Raw genomic sequence first — 12492 nt, 5'->3', positions numbered from 1 at the left:
GCATTTCCTGAAAGTCAAACACAGGGGTTTAATGAATAGGTCTCCAGCAGCTCATTGCACTGCAATCCAGAATCAAAGGCATGGAGGGCTATTCAATTGAGCTAAACTGTGGTCGAACTGTAATGGCTAATTAAACTAGGAGCCTGATGCTTTGTGTGGCAAGATTAAGAAAGTCAAACCTCTTCCTGTAGAAATAACTATGTGAGCGAGGAGAAGGGCTGTCTTCATGATACAAACGAAGAGAGGATTTAGGGATTAGATCACTTGAATATTAATTTTAAACAATAAAAAGGGTTTATATAACACTTTAGTAATATTGTGTCCTTGTTTCTCATTTTGTAACATAAACCTACATTGTCTCTCTTCAAAAATGTAATAAAAATATAATTAATAAAACATCCCATGGTGTTTTTAAACTATATACATATCAAAGACTAATGTGAAAATAAAACATACACAAGCAAACCAAAAATGTATCAATTTGGCAGATTTTAAGTCTTGGGTGGAACTGTTTTAACGTTTAATAGCAGCCTTACCATTACAATATCCCGTTTTGCAGCAAGTTGTCCTCACGTTTTTGTCTGCTGTATTGTCAACAGCTTTGCAATCAGCTGCACAGGACTTAGTGACAACAGGCACTCCTGTAAGGTGGAGAAACGCAAGGTTAGTGGTGACAGAACCAGCTAGTGCCAAATCAGTGATTCTGACAAATCAATAAGCAGGGCATTTATACAGAATCAAATCCTCTGTGACTCTACACTAACATGTACATATTACGGTACCAGCATTCTGCTTTTATTTTTCAATGTGGGACAATATTGCATGCTCTGGAAAAAAGAAAGCGTCCACTGAAAATTACTTTGTGAGGCATAAGTTACTGTACAAAATGATGTGTTCCGTTATTCTAAAACAGGGCTCTACCATGCTTAATAATAGTCAGTTAATGATAAGAAAGTTATGTATTTTAAATCTCTAAGCATGGGAAATGTGGCTGCAAAGTAGCAATGAAGCAGTGAGATGTATGTAATGATAGATTTGAGGATTACGAAAAGGATTGCTAGGAATGGACTCCTTAGACATGAACACAACTGCTCTCAACGGCTTCCGTTCACCAGCCGAATTCACAAGCACCAAACTGGAAACACAAATAATAGAAACCCCAAATGAAGGAGAAGCTCTTACCTGCCCCATTGAGTTTGTAGTCACTCTTGCAGAATGCTTCAGCTGCACATGGACTCGAAGTACAGGAACTTTCATCGGTTGTTTCAGCACATTTGAAGCAAATCAATTTATCTGTAAAACAAGCAAGACCTAGTTTAAACAATACGTTTGAGTTAGTAGGGGGCTTGGTGGTCCAGTGGTTAAAGAGTCAATCCCCGCTCAGCCATCGTGTCATGCTGAGTGTGTGAGACCCTGAGCAAGTCTCTTAACCTCCTTGTGCTCCGTCCCTCGGATGAGACGTTAAACAAACGAGGTCCGATTGGAAGTGACTCTGCAGCAGCAGTTGTTGAGTCGCTTTGGATAAAAACATCTGTTAAATAACTAATTCATAATAATATAGAGCTATAAATATGTTTATAAAGATGAAAGTCTTAACAGGCACACATGGTTCCTTTCCTCTTATAAAGAACATCTTCAATCTCTATATCAGTTTAAACATAAAACTACTTAATACATAAAACTTACAGACCCTACAACCGAAGCCATTACACTACAACACTCAAGAGTGTGAAATTTAGAAAGAATCACATAAATATCTTAAGTACAAATGGCTTCAAATCCCATTTACTAAGAAGCAAGTGTAAATGCTTCCCATCAGGTAAGAGAATAATTAATGGTACCGTTTATTAATAACTATGTATTAATCTGACATTCTAGTGCATACATTTCATTGGGGATTATCTGTGGTAACGGTACTTGAGAAATAAGACTCATGAATAACAGAGGTTTTAGTAATGACTAGTTAGTCAGGTAACCAGCTGAATCCCTTAACCACTGCTAACAGCTAATTTGACAGGTCCTTTTGTAAACTATTGAAATCAATAATGTGTTGTGCATTTTACAGGAAACCCTACAGAGCTGATATTTTCAACGTGAGCATATTATTATTATTATTATTATTATTATTATTATTATTATTATTATTATTATTATTATTATTATTAAGAATAAATAAATTAATTAATTACAGTATATATATATATAATATGACAATGTACATTATGTTTCAAACCTGTCGCATCACCTCTGTGTCGCTTCTTGTGTATGGTCATGTCGTTTCAAAAGTCTCTCATTGGTAATTTAAAAATCACATCGCGTCTGTGGTGTGGTGCTCGCGAGACTTCAACAGTGAGCTTTCTACTATAACTAAAGGCTGTACCAAGCGATCATTTATTAACAGCTGGGTTCTGCTGGAAGTTACCCTGTCGAGCTAGTTTGACCAAATAGATACAAAATAAAATTATGAGGGGTTTAGAGACCTCTTCATTCAGTTTTTTTTAACAGCATTTAATCAACATTTAAAATGATTGCCATTTGACTCTTAAAAGTGCTTTCATAGTTGTTTTAAGCAAGGTGTAAAAAAAAGTACTGACTGCTCTGTTTATATAGGAGGCTGTGTGGTCCAGTGGTTAAAGAAATCGGATTGTAACAAGGAGGTTCTCGGTTCAAATCCCGCCTCAGCCACTGACTCATTGAGTGTCTCTGAGAAAGTCACTTAACCTCCTTGTGCTCTGTCTTTTGGGTGAGATGTAGTTGTAAGTGACTCTGCAGCTGATGCATAGTTCACACACCCTAATCTCTGTAAGTCACCTTGGATAAAGGTGTCTGCTAAATAAACAAATAATAATAATAATAATATATGTACGTTTCATAATAAATATATATGCAGTCAAAAAAATGTATTAGAACACCCCGTTGCTTCTGTAGTTTTGATTTGTTGGTAGCTGTTAGTGATTTTATTAACAACATTACAATAGTATCTGTATTACCGTTACACAGTTCTCCCTGACAGCACTCATCTCGCGGGAAAGCTGTTGTTACAGTACAAGTTGATGCACATCCCTTGCTGACGGTGACACCTATCAATGAATGCAAAAAGAAAGTTAGTCATAATTCTATAACTATTATCTCATCAATTGACACAGGGCTTTATTACTCTTGCCATTTCAAACATTGTATTAGAGAATAAAGACAGTGGGAAGCATGTAATAAAAAGTGTTTTAGCTTGGATTTGTAGGTGGAGGTACATTTACAAAACAGCCCTGATTGTAGAGATCCATTTATCTGGCTTGAATACTATTGTTAGCTGATTGAATGGAGACTTGAATGTGGGAAACATTAGTGCAATGTAAACTTGACTCTTGTGATGGCTGCAAAGATGTTCTTGTCTTTATTTAGAAAGAAGCTGCTGGAAAAATCCACGTTAATCCCAACACTAAGTAGGAATTGACGAGAGAAAGAGAAGCCAGTTAAACTTGTTATAGTCAGAGAAACCCGGCCCATAGGGATCATTACTTACCAGTTCCAGTTAGTTTGTAAGTGGTTTTACAGAACTTGTCACCGTACCCACAGACTGTTATATCTTTACAATTAGATTCATCTGTCAAGTCAGTGCAGGTGTAGCATTTCAAGAGGTCCACTGCAAAACAAGCCAGAGAGAGCCAATGAATAAGGAAGGAGAGGCTGGGCTACGGCTGGCTCAAATAGACACATACCTGATAGTGTTTCAACACGTTCATCAATCTCTTCATAATGAAACATTTTTAAAGTCTTATTGATAAAACATTACTGTCTACCTGACATTTGTAAATGTGAACATTTCAGTGCTCCCTTTATCATTGACTGTTACCCAGCCCATCTCATCTCAGTATCTCTGCTAAAAGCCTAACCTGGATGCAGCTGAGTTATAACTATTAACTTGAACGATAACTATTTTTTAGCAATCTCTTTCTGCAATGAGATCCCATTTACCAGGGTGAAGTTGTGTGACTACACAAAGAGACAGTGTAGTGCAAGGATTCAATAAGGTTTCAAGTTTGAGCGAGAGCAGCTACACTGGAGGATGATTACAGCCCTTTTATTTTTTATTTTATTTCTGATTCCCGTTGTTTTTTTTGTTTGCCTCCAGGTGGTGTTTTGTTAAAGTTCTCCAGTTAGAACATGTGAACATGTGACCAATCAGTGTGCCGCCTCAGTGACTGCCATTGTATAATTAACAATAACGTTAGCATTACCGTTACACTGAGATGTACCGCAGCACTTCACAGTAGCGGATGGTGTGCAAACCCCAGCACATGCCTTTGATACTGGAACATCTATAAAAGGGATACAACAAACAAGGTTCAGCACCAGACACCCTTAGCAATCAATTGACATTGAATGTATTCTCATTGTCAAGGGGGTCCTGGAAGGCACAACACCACTGCATGTAATGGATGTAAATATAGATCTCAATACCACCATCGTATGAACTCTTTATTAATCTCACAGATGATTCCCACAGCCTGGGTGATATATCAACCCCTTATTAAAATACAGTGCAAAAAGGTCTGTGATAAAGTGCCATAAAGAGCAAATTACAGGTCTGGAAAACCACAGTTAACTATTGTATTAATTTTATTGTTTATAAGTCAACTCAGAGTGTAATCATGAACCTGCAACCTTCAAGACTCTCACTGTACTTCACAAATACTACAACATACATTTACTATGGAGTGGACCCACAGGCTCTTGTCCTTTAAATGTGCAGAGGAGGAACGAGCTGGTGACAGAGACACAGGTATCAGTCACCTTTCCACTTGTGATCACAGCTTACCTGGTGCAGTGAGGGTATAAGTGCTCTGACATAGTTTGTCAGTTGCAGCGCAGGCTGTTGCTGCACATTTAGGTTCGTCAGCTTCATTAGAACAAGTGTTGCAACTCAAGGCATTTCCTGAAAGTCAAACACAGGGGTTTAATGAATAGGTCTCCAGCAGCTCATTGCACTGCAATCCAGAATCAAAGGCATGGAGGGCTATTCAATTGAGCTAAACTGTGGTCGAACTGTAATGGCTAATTAAACTAGGAGCCTGATGCTTTGTGTGGCAAGATTAAGAAAGTCAAACCTTTTCCTGTAGAAATAACTATGTGAGCGAGGAGAAGGGCTGTCTTCATGATACAAACGAAGAGAGGATTTAGGGATTAGATCACTTGAATATTAATTTTAAACAATAAAAAGGGTTTATATAACACTTTAGTAATATTGTGTCCTTGTTTCTCATTTTGTAACATAAACCTACATTGTCTCTCTTCAAAAATGTAATAAAAATATAATTAATAAAACATCCCATGGTGTTTTTAAACTATATACATATCAAAGATTAATGTGAAAATAAAACATACACAAGCAAACCAAAAATGTATCAATTTGGCAGATTTTAAGTCTTGGGTGGAACTGTTTTAACGTTTAATAGCAGCCTTACCATTACAATATCCCGTTTTGCAGCAAGTTGTCCTCACGTTTTTGTCTGCTGTATTGTCAACAGCTTTGCAATCAGCTGCACAGGACTTAGTGACAACAGGCACTCCTGTAAGGTGGAGAAACGCAAGGTTAGTGGTGACAGAACCAGCTAGTGCCAAATCAGTGATTCTGACAAATCAATAAGCAGGGCATTTATACAGAATCAAATCCTCTGTGACTCTACACTAACATGTACATATTACGGTACCAGCATTCTGCTTTTATTTTTCAATGTGGGACAATATTGCATGCTCTGGAAAAAAGAAAGCGTCCACTGAAAATTACTTTGTGAGGCATAAGTTACTGTACAAAATGATGTGTTCCGTTATTCTAAAACAGGGCTCTACCATGCTTAATAATAGTCAGTTAATGATAAGAAAGTTATGTATTTTAAATCTCTAAGCATGGGAAATGTGGCTGCAAAGTAGCAATGAAGCAGTGAGATGTATGTAATGATAGATTTGAGGATTACGAAAAGGATTGCTAGGAATGGACTCCTTAGACATGAACACAACTGCTCTCAACGGCTTCCGTTCACCAGCCGAATTCACAAGCACCAAACTGGAAACACAAATAATAGAAACCCCAAATGAAGGAGAAGCTCTTACCTGCCCCATTGAGTTTGTAGTCACTCTTGCAGAATGCTTCAGCTGCACATGGACTCGAAGTACAGGAACTTTCATCGGTTGTTTCAGCACATTTGAAGCAAATCAATTTATCTGTAAAACAAGCAAGACCTAGTTTAAACAATACGTTTGAGTTAGTAGGGGGCTTGGTGGTCCAGTGGTTAAAGAGTCAATCCCCGCTCAGCCATCGTGTCATGCTGAGTGTGTGAGACCCTGAGCAAGTCTCTTAACCTCCTTGTGCTCCGTCCCTCGGATGAGACGTTAAACAAACGAGGTCCGATTGGAAGTGACTCTGCAGCAGTTGTTGAGTTGCTTTGGATAAAAACATCTGTTAAATAACTAATTCATAATAATATAGAGCTATAAATATGTTTATAAAGATGAAAGTCTTAACAGGCACACATGGTTCCTTTCCTCTTATAAAGAACATCTTCAATCTCTATATCAGTTTAAACATAAAACTACTTAATACATAAAACTTACAGACCCTACAACCGAATCCATTACACTACAACACTCAATGGTGTGAAATTTCGAAACAATCAAATAAATATCTTAAGTACAAATGGCTTCAAATCCCATTTACTAAGAAGCAAGTGTAAATGCTTCCCATCAGGTAAGAGAATAATTAATGGTACCGTTTATTAATAACTATGTATTAATCTGACATTCTAGTGCATACATTTCATTGGGGATTATCTGTGGTAACGGTACTTGAGAAATAAGACTCATGAATAACAGAGGTTTTAGTAATGACTAGTTAGTCAGGTAACCAGCTGAATCCCTTAACCACTGCTAACAGCTAATTTGACAGGTCCTTTCGTAAACTATTGAAATCAATAATGTGTTGTGCATTTTCAGGAAACCCTACAGAGCTGATATTTTCAACGTGAGCATATTATTATTATTATTATTATTATTATTATTATTATTATTATTATTATTAAGAATAAATAAATTAATTAATTACAGTATATATATATATATAATATGACAATGTATATTATGTTTTCAAACCTGTCTCATCACCTCTGTGTCGCTTCTGGTGTATGGTCATGTCGTTTCAAAAGTCTCTCATTGGTAATTTAAAAATCACATCGCGTCTGTGGTGTGGTGCTCGCGAGACTTCAACAGTGAGCTTTCTACTATAACTAAAGGCTGTACCAAGCGATCATTTATTAACAGCTGGGTTCTGCTGGAAGTTACCCTGTCGAGCTAGTTTGACCAAATAGATACAAAATAAAATTATGAGGGGTTTAGAGACCTCTTCATTCAGTTTTTTTTAACAGCATTTAATCAACATTTAAAATGATTGCCATTTGACTCTTAAAAGTGCTTTCATAGTTGTTTTAAGCAAGGTGTAAAAAAAAGTACTGACTGCTCTGTTTATATAGGAGGCTGTGTGGTCCAGTGGTTAAAGAAATCGGATTGTAACAAGGAGGTTCTCGGTTCAAATCCCGCCTCAGCCACTGACTCATTGAGTGTCTCTGAGAAAGTCACTTAACCTCCTTGTGCTCTGTCTTTTGGGTGAGATGTAGTTGTAAGTGACTCTGCAACTGATGCATAGTTCACACACCCTAATCTCTGTAAGTCGCCTTGGATAAAGGTGTCTGCTAAATAAACAAATAATAATAATAATAATATATGTACGTTTCATAATAAATATATATGCAGTCAAAAAAATGTATTAGAACACCCCGTTGCTTCTGTAGTTTTGATTTGTTGGTAGCTGTTAGTGATTTTATTAACAACATTACAATAGTATCTGTATTACCGTTACACAGTTCTCCCTGACAGCACTCATCTCGCGGGAAAGCTGTTGTTACAGTACAAGTTGATGCACATCCCTTGCTGACGGTGACACCTATCAATGAATGCAAAAAGAAAGTTAGTCATAATTCTATAACTATTATCTCATCAATTGACACAGGGCTTTATTACTCTTGCCATTTCAAACATTGTATTAGAGAATAAAGACAGTGGGAAGCATGTAATAAAAAGTGTTTTAGCTTGGATTTGTAGGTGGAGGTACATTTACAAAACAGCCCTGATTGTAGAGATCCATTTATCTGGCTTGAATACTATTGTTAGCTGATTGAATGGCGACTTGAATGTGGGAAACATTAGTGCAATGTAAACTTGACTCTTGTGATGGCTGCAAAGATGTTCTTGTGTTTATTTAGAAAGAAGCTGCTGGAAAAATCCATGTTAATCCCAACACTAAGTAGGAATGTGCGAGAGAAAGAGAAGTGAGGTAAACTTGTTATATTCAGAGAAACCCGGCCCATAGGGATCATTACTTACCAGTTCCAGTTAGTTTGTAAGTGGTTTTACAGAACTTTTCACCGTACCCACAGACTGTTATATCTTTACACTTAGATTCATCTGTCAAGTCGGTGCAGGTGTAGCATTTCAACAGGTCCACTGCAAAACAAGCCAGGGAGAGCCAATGAATAAGGAAGGAGAGGCTGGGCTACGGCTGGCTCAAATAGACACATACCTGATAGTGTTTCAACACGTTTATCAATCTCTTCATAATGAAACATTGATAAAGTCTTATTGATAAAACATTACTGTCTACCTGACATTTGTAAATGTGAACATTTCAGTGCTCCCCTTATCATTGACTGTTACCCAGCCCATCTCATCTCAGTATCTCTGCTAAAAGCCTAACCTGGATGCAGCTGAGTTAAAACTATTAACTTGAACGATAACTATTTTTTAGCAATCTCTTTCTGCAATGAGATCTCATTTACCAGGGTGAAGTTGTGTGACTACACAAAGAGACAGTGTAGTGCAAGTATTCAATAAGGTTTCAAGTTTGAGCGAGAGCAGCTACACTGGAGGATGATTACAGCCCTTTTATTTTTTATTTTATTTCTGATTCCCGTTGTTTTTTTTGTTTGCCTCCAGGTGGTGTTTTGTTAAAGTTCTCCAGTTAGAACATGTGAACATGTGACCAATCAGTGTGCCGCCTCAGTGACTGTCGTTGTATAATTAACAATAACGTTAGCATTACCGTTACACTGAGATGTACCGCAGCACTTCACAGTAGCGGATGGTGTGCAAACCCCAGCACATGTCTTTGATACTGGAACATCTATAAAAGGGATACAACAAACAAGGTTCAGCACCAGACACCCTTAGCAATCAATTGACATTGAATGTATTCTCATTGTCAAGGGGGTCCTGGAAGGCACAACACCACTGCATGTAATGGATGTAAATATAGATCTCAATACCACCATCGTATGAACTCTTTATTAATCTCAGAGGTGATTCCCACAGCCTGGGTGATATAACAACCCCTTATTAAAATACAGTGCAAAAAGGTCTGTGATAAAGTGCCATATAGAGCAAATTACAGGTCTGGTAAACCACAGTTAACTATTGTATTAATTTTATTGTTTATAAGTCAACTCAGAGTGTAATCATGAACCTGCAACCTTCAAGACTCTCACTGTACTTCACAAATACTACAACATACATTTACTATGGAGTGGACCCACAGGCTCTTGTCCTTTAAATGTGCAGAGGAGGAACGAGCTGGTGACAGAGACACAGGTATCAGTCACCTTTCCACTTGTGATCACAGCTTACCTGGTGCAGTGAGAGTATAAGTGCTCTGACATAGTTTGTCAGTTGCAGCGCAGGCTGTTGCTGCACATTTAGGTTCGTCAGCTTCATTAGAACAAGTGTTGCAACTCAAGGCGTTTCCTGAAAGTCAAACAAAGGGGTTTAATGAATAGGTCTCCAGCAGCTCATTGCACTGCCACCCAGAATCAAAGGCATGTAGGGCTATTCAACTGAGCTAAACTGTGGTCGATCTGTAATGGGTAATTAAAATAGGAGCCTGATGCTTTGTGTGGCAAGATTAAGAAAGTCAAATCTCTTCCTGTAGAAATAACTATGTGAGCGAGGAGAAGGGCTGTCTTCATGATACAAACGAAGAGAGGATTTAGGGATTAGATCACTTGAATATTAATTTTAAACAATAAAAAGGGTTTATATAACACTTTAGTAATATTGTGTCCTTGTTTCTCATTTTGTAACATAAACCTACATTGTCTCTCTTCAAAAATGTAATAAAAATATAATTAATAAAACATCCCATGGTGTTTTTTAAACTATATACATATCAAAGATTAATGTGAAAATAAAACATACACAAGCAAACCAAAAATGTATCAATTTGGCGGATTTTAAGGCTTGGGTGGAACTGTTTTAACGTTTAATAGCAGCCTTACCATTACAATATCCCGTTTTGCAGCAAGTTGTCCTCACGTTTTTGTCTGCTGTATTGTCAACAGCTTTGCAATCAGCTGCACAGGACTTAGTGACAACAGGCACTCCTGTAAGGTGGAGAAAAGCAAGGTTAGTGGTGACAGAACCAGCTAGTGCCAAATCAGTGATTCTGACAAATCAATAAGCAGGGCATTTATACAGAATCAAATCCTCTGTGACTCTACACTAACATGTACATATTACGGTACCAGCATTCTGCTTTTATTTTTACATGTGGGACAATATTGCATGCTCTGGGAAAAAGAAAGTGTCCACTGAAGGTAAATATGTGAGGCATAAGTTACTGTACAAAGTTATGTGTTCCGTTATTCTAAAACAGGGCTCTACCATGCTTAATAATAGTCAGTTAATGATAAGAAAGTTATGTATTATAAATCTCTAAACATGGGAAATGTGGCTGCAAAGTAGCAATGAAGCAGTGAGGTGTATGTAATGTTAGATTTGAGGATTACGAAAAGGATTGCTAGGAATGGACTCCTTAGACATGAACACAACTGCTCTCAACGACCTCCGTTCACCAGCTGGAATTCACAAGCACCAAACTGGAAACGCAAAGAATAGAAACCCCAAATGAAGGAGAAGCGCTTACCTGCCCCGTTGAGTTTGTAGTCACTCTGGCAGAATGTTGCAGCTGCACATGGACTTGGAGTACAGGAACTTTCATCGGTTGTTTCATCACATGTGAAGCAAATCAATATCTCTGTAAAACCACCAAGACGTATCAAACAAAGCTGTGGGGATTTATCATTCTCAAATAAAAGGGTAGACAGGGTTATTGGAGGGGGTTCTGCTAAACTTAAATCATTTACAAATACGAATTGCATTTACCTAAAATGAAATATGGAATATTCCAGTTACCAGTAGACCCATCCATGTTCATCTTGGGGGGGGGGGGGGCATTTTTATTAGGACTTGAAAACAATAAAACAAAGGAGGTCCTATTGGAAGTGACTCTGCAGCAGCAGTTGTTGAGTCGCTTTGGATAAAAGCATCTGTTAAATGACTAATTAATAATAATATAGAGCTTTACAGATGTTTATAAAGATGAAAGTCTTAACAGACACACATGGTTCCTTTCCTCTTATAAAGAACATCTTCAATCTCTATATCAGTTTAAACATAAAACTACTTAATACATAAAACTTACAGACCCTACAACCGAATCCATTACACTACAACACTCAATGGTGTGACATTTATAAACAATCAAATAAATATCTTAAGTACAAATGGCTTCAAATCCCATTTACTAAGAAGCAAGTGTAAATGCTCCCCAGCAGGTAAGAGAATAAATAAAGGTACCGTTTATTAATAACTATGTATTAATCTGACATTCTAGTGCATGCGTTTCATTGGGGATTATCTGTGGTAACGGTACTTGAGAAATCAGACTCATAAATAGGGGTCTACTTAAATCACGGTAAATTTATGTATTTTTCATGGGTATGTTTCTTAATAAAATTAAGATTTCGCAGACATTTCGCGGACCTGTTTAAACATTAAATAAACCTAAGTAGACAGTATTTCAGAACACTATAAATCCTAAAAATAGTGGTACTTGCTTCCTTACTAAAACAGAGATCTGTGTTGACTCTGTGGCGCATGTGTTGTACTGCAGAAATGGGGCAGCAGCCTCGTAGATCCGCCTGTCAGTCATGGAGAGGTGGGGAAGAGGGTGTGCTGGCTTTTCCTCTCTCTGAGTGGCTGAGAGGCGGGCGGGGGATTAGGGGATTGTACTGCACTTGGTTGTGCATTTGGGTGGCCGTGATTGGGAATACACAGAGACGCTGGCTGAGAAGGCCAGTGTAAACACAGACCAGGCAGGAACGCCAGTGGTTGGAGCGAGTGACCAAAACAGGCAAGCCGGCTGAGGAAGACAGCCAGTAATAAATAAACCATTTATTATAATATATTGTTACGTACCCGAGGGGTCGTGTGTAGTGATAGGGGAACCTTGGCCACCCCAGTGTAGAGTGCATAACAGCGTAGGATGGAGATCCCGAGCTGACCGGCTTAGCGGCAGTGGAGGCACTGCGTAAGCAGCACCTTTATTTTATAGTT

General features: G+C 37.9%; 2 long non-coding RNA genes across 2 annotated transcripts; both read right to left on the bottom strand.

Annotated features, from left to right (window-relative positions):
- Nucleotides 1-4235: 4235 nt before the first annotated feature.
- Nucleotides 4236-6214, bottom strand: LOC131723290 (uncharacterized). Its single transcript, XR_009320209.1, has 4 exons — nucleotides 6109-6214; nucleotides 5463-5567; nucleotides 4817-4933; nucleotides 4236-4316 (listed from the first exon to the last, which is right to left on the bottom strand). It is a non-coding gene; the product is annotated as an uncharacterized LOC131723290 (long non-coding RNA).
- Nucleotides 6215-7896: 1682 nt separating this feature from the next.
- LOC131723285 (uncharacterized) lies at nucleotides 7897-11126 on the bottom strand. Its single transcript, XR_009320201.1, has 6 exons — nucleotides 11021-11126; nucleotides 10374-10478; nucleotides 9727-9843; nucleotides 9146-9226; nucleotides 8431-8550; nucleotides 7897-7990 (listed from the first exon to the last, which is right to left on the bottom strand). It is a non-coding gene; the product is annotated as an uncharacterized LOC131723285 (long non-coding RNA).
- Nucleotides 11127-12492: the final 1366 nt, after the last annotated feature.

The sequence above is a fragment of the Acipenser ruthenus genome, chromosome 54 (assembly GCF_902713425.1).
Source record: "Acipenser ruthenus chromosome 54, fAciRut3.2 maternal haplotype, whole genome shotgun sequence".
In the NCBI taxonomy this organism is placed as follows: domain Eukaryota; kingdom Metazoa; phylum Chordata; class Actinopteri; order Acipenseriformes; family Acipenseridae; genus Acipenser; species Acipenser ruthenus.
The sequence above is the reverse complement of the archived record's forward strand: the minus strand, read 5'-3'. Positions and strand labels throughout refer to the sequence as shown.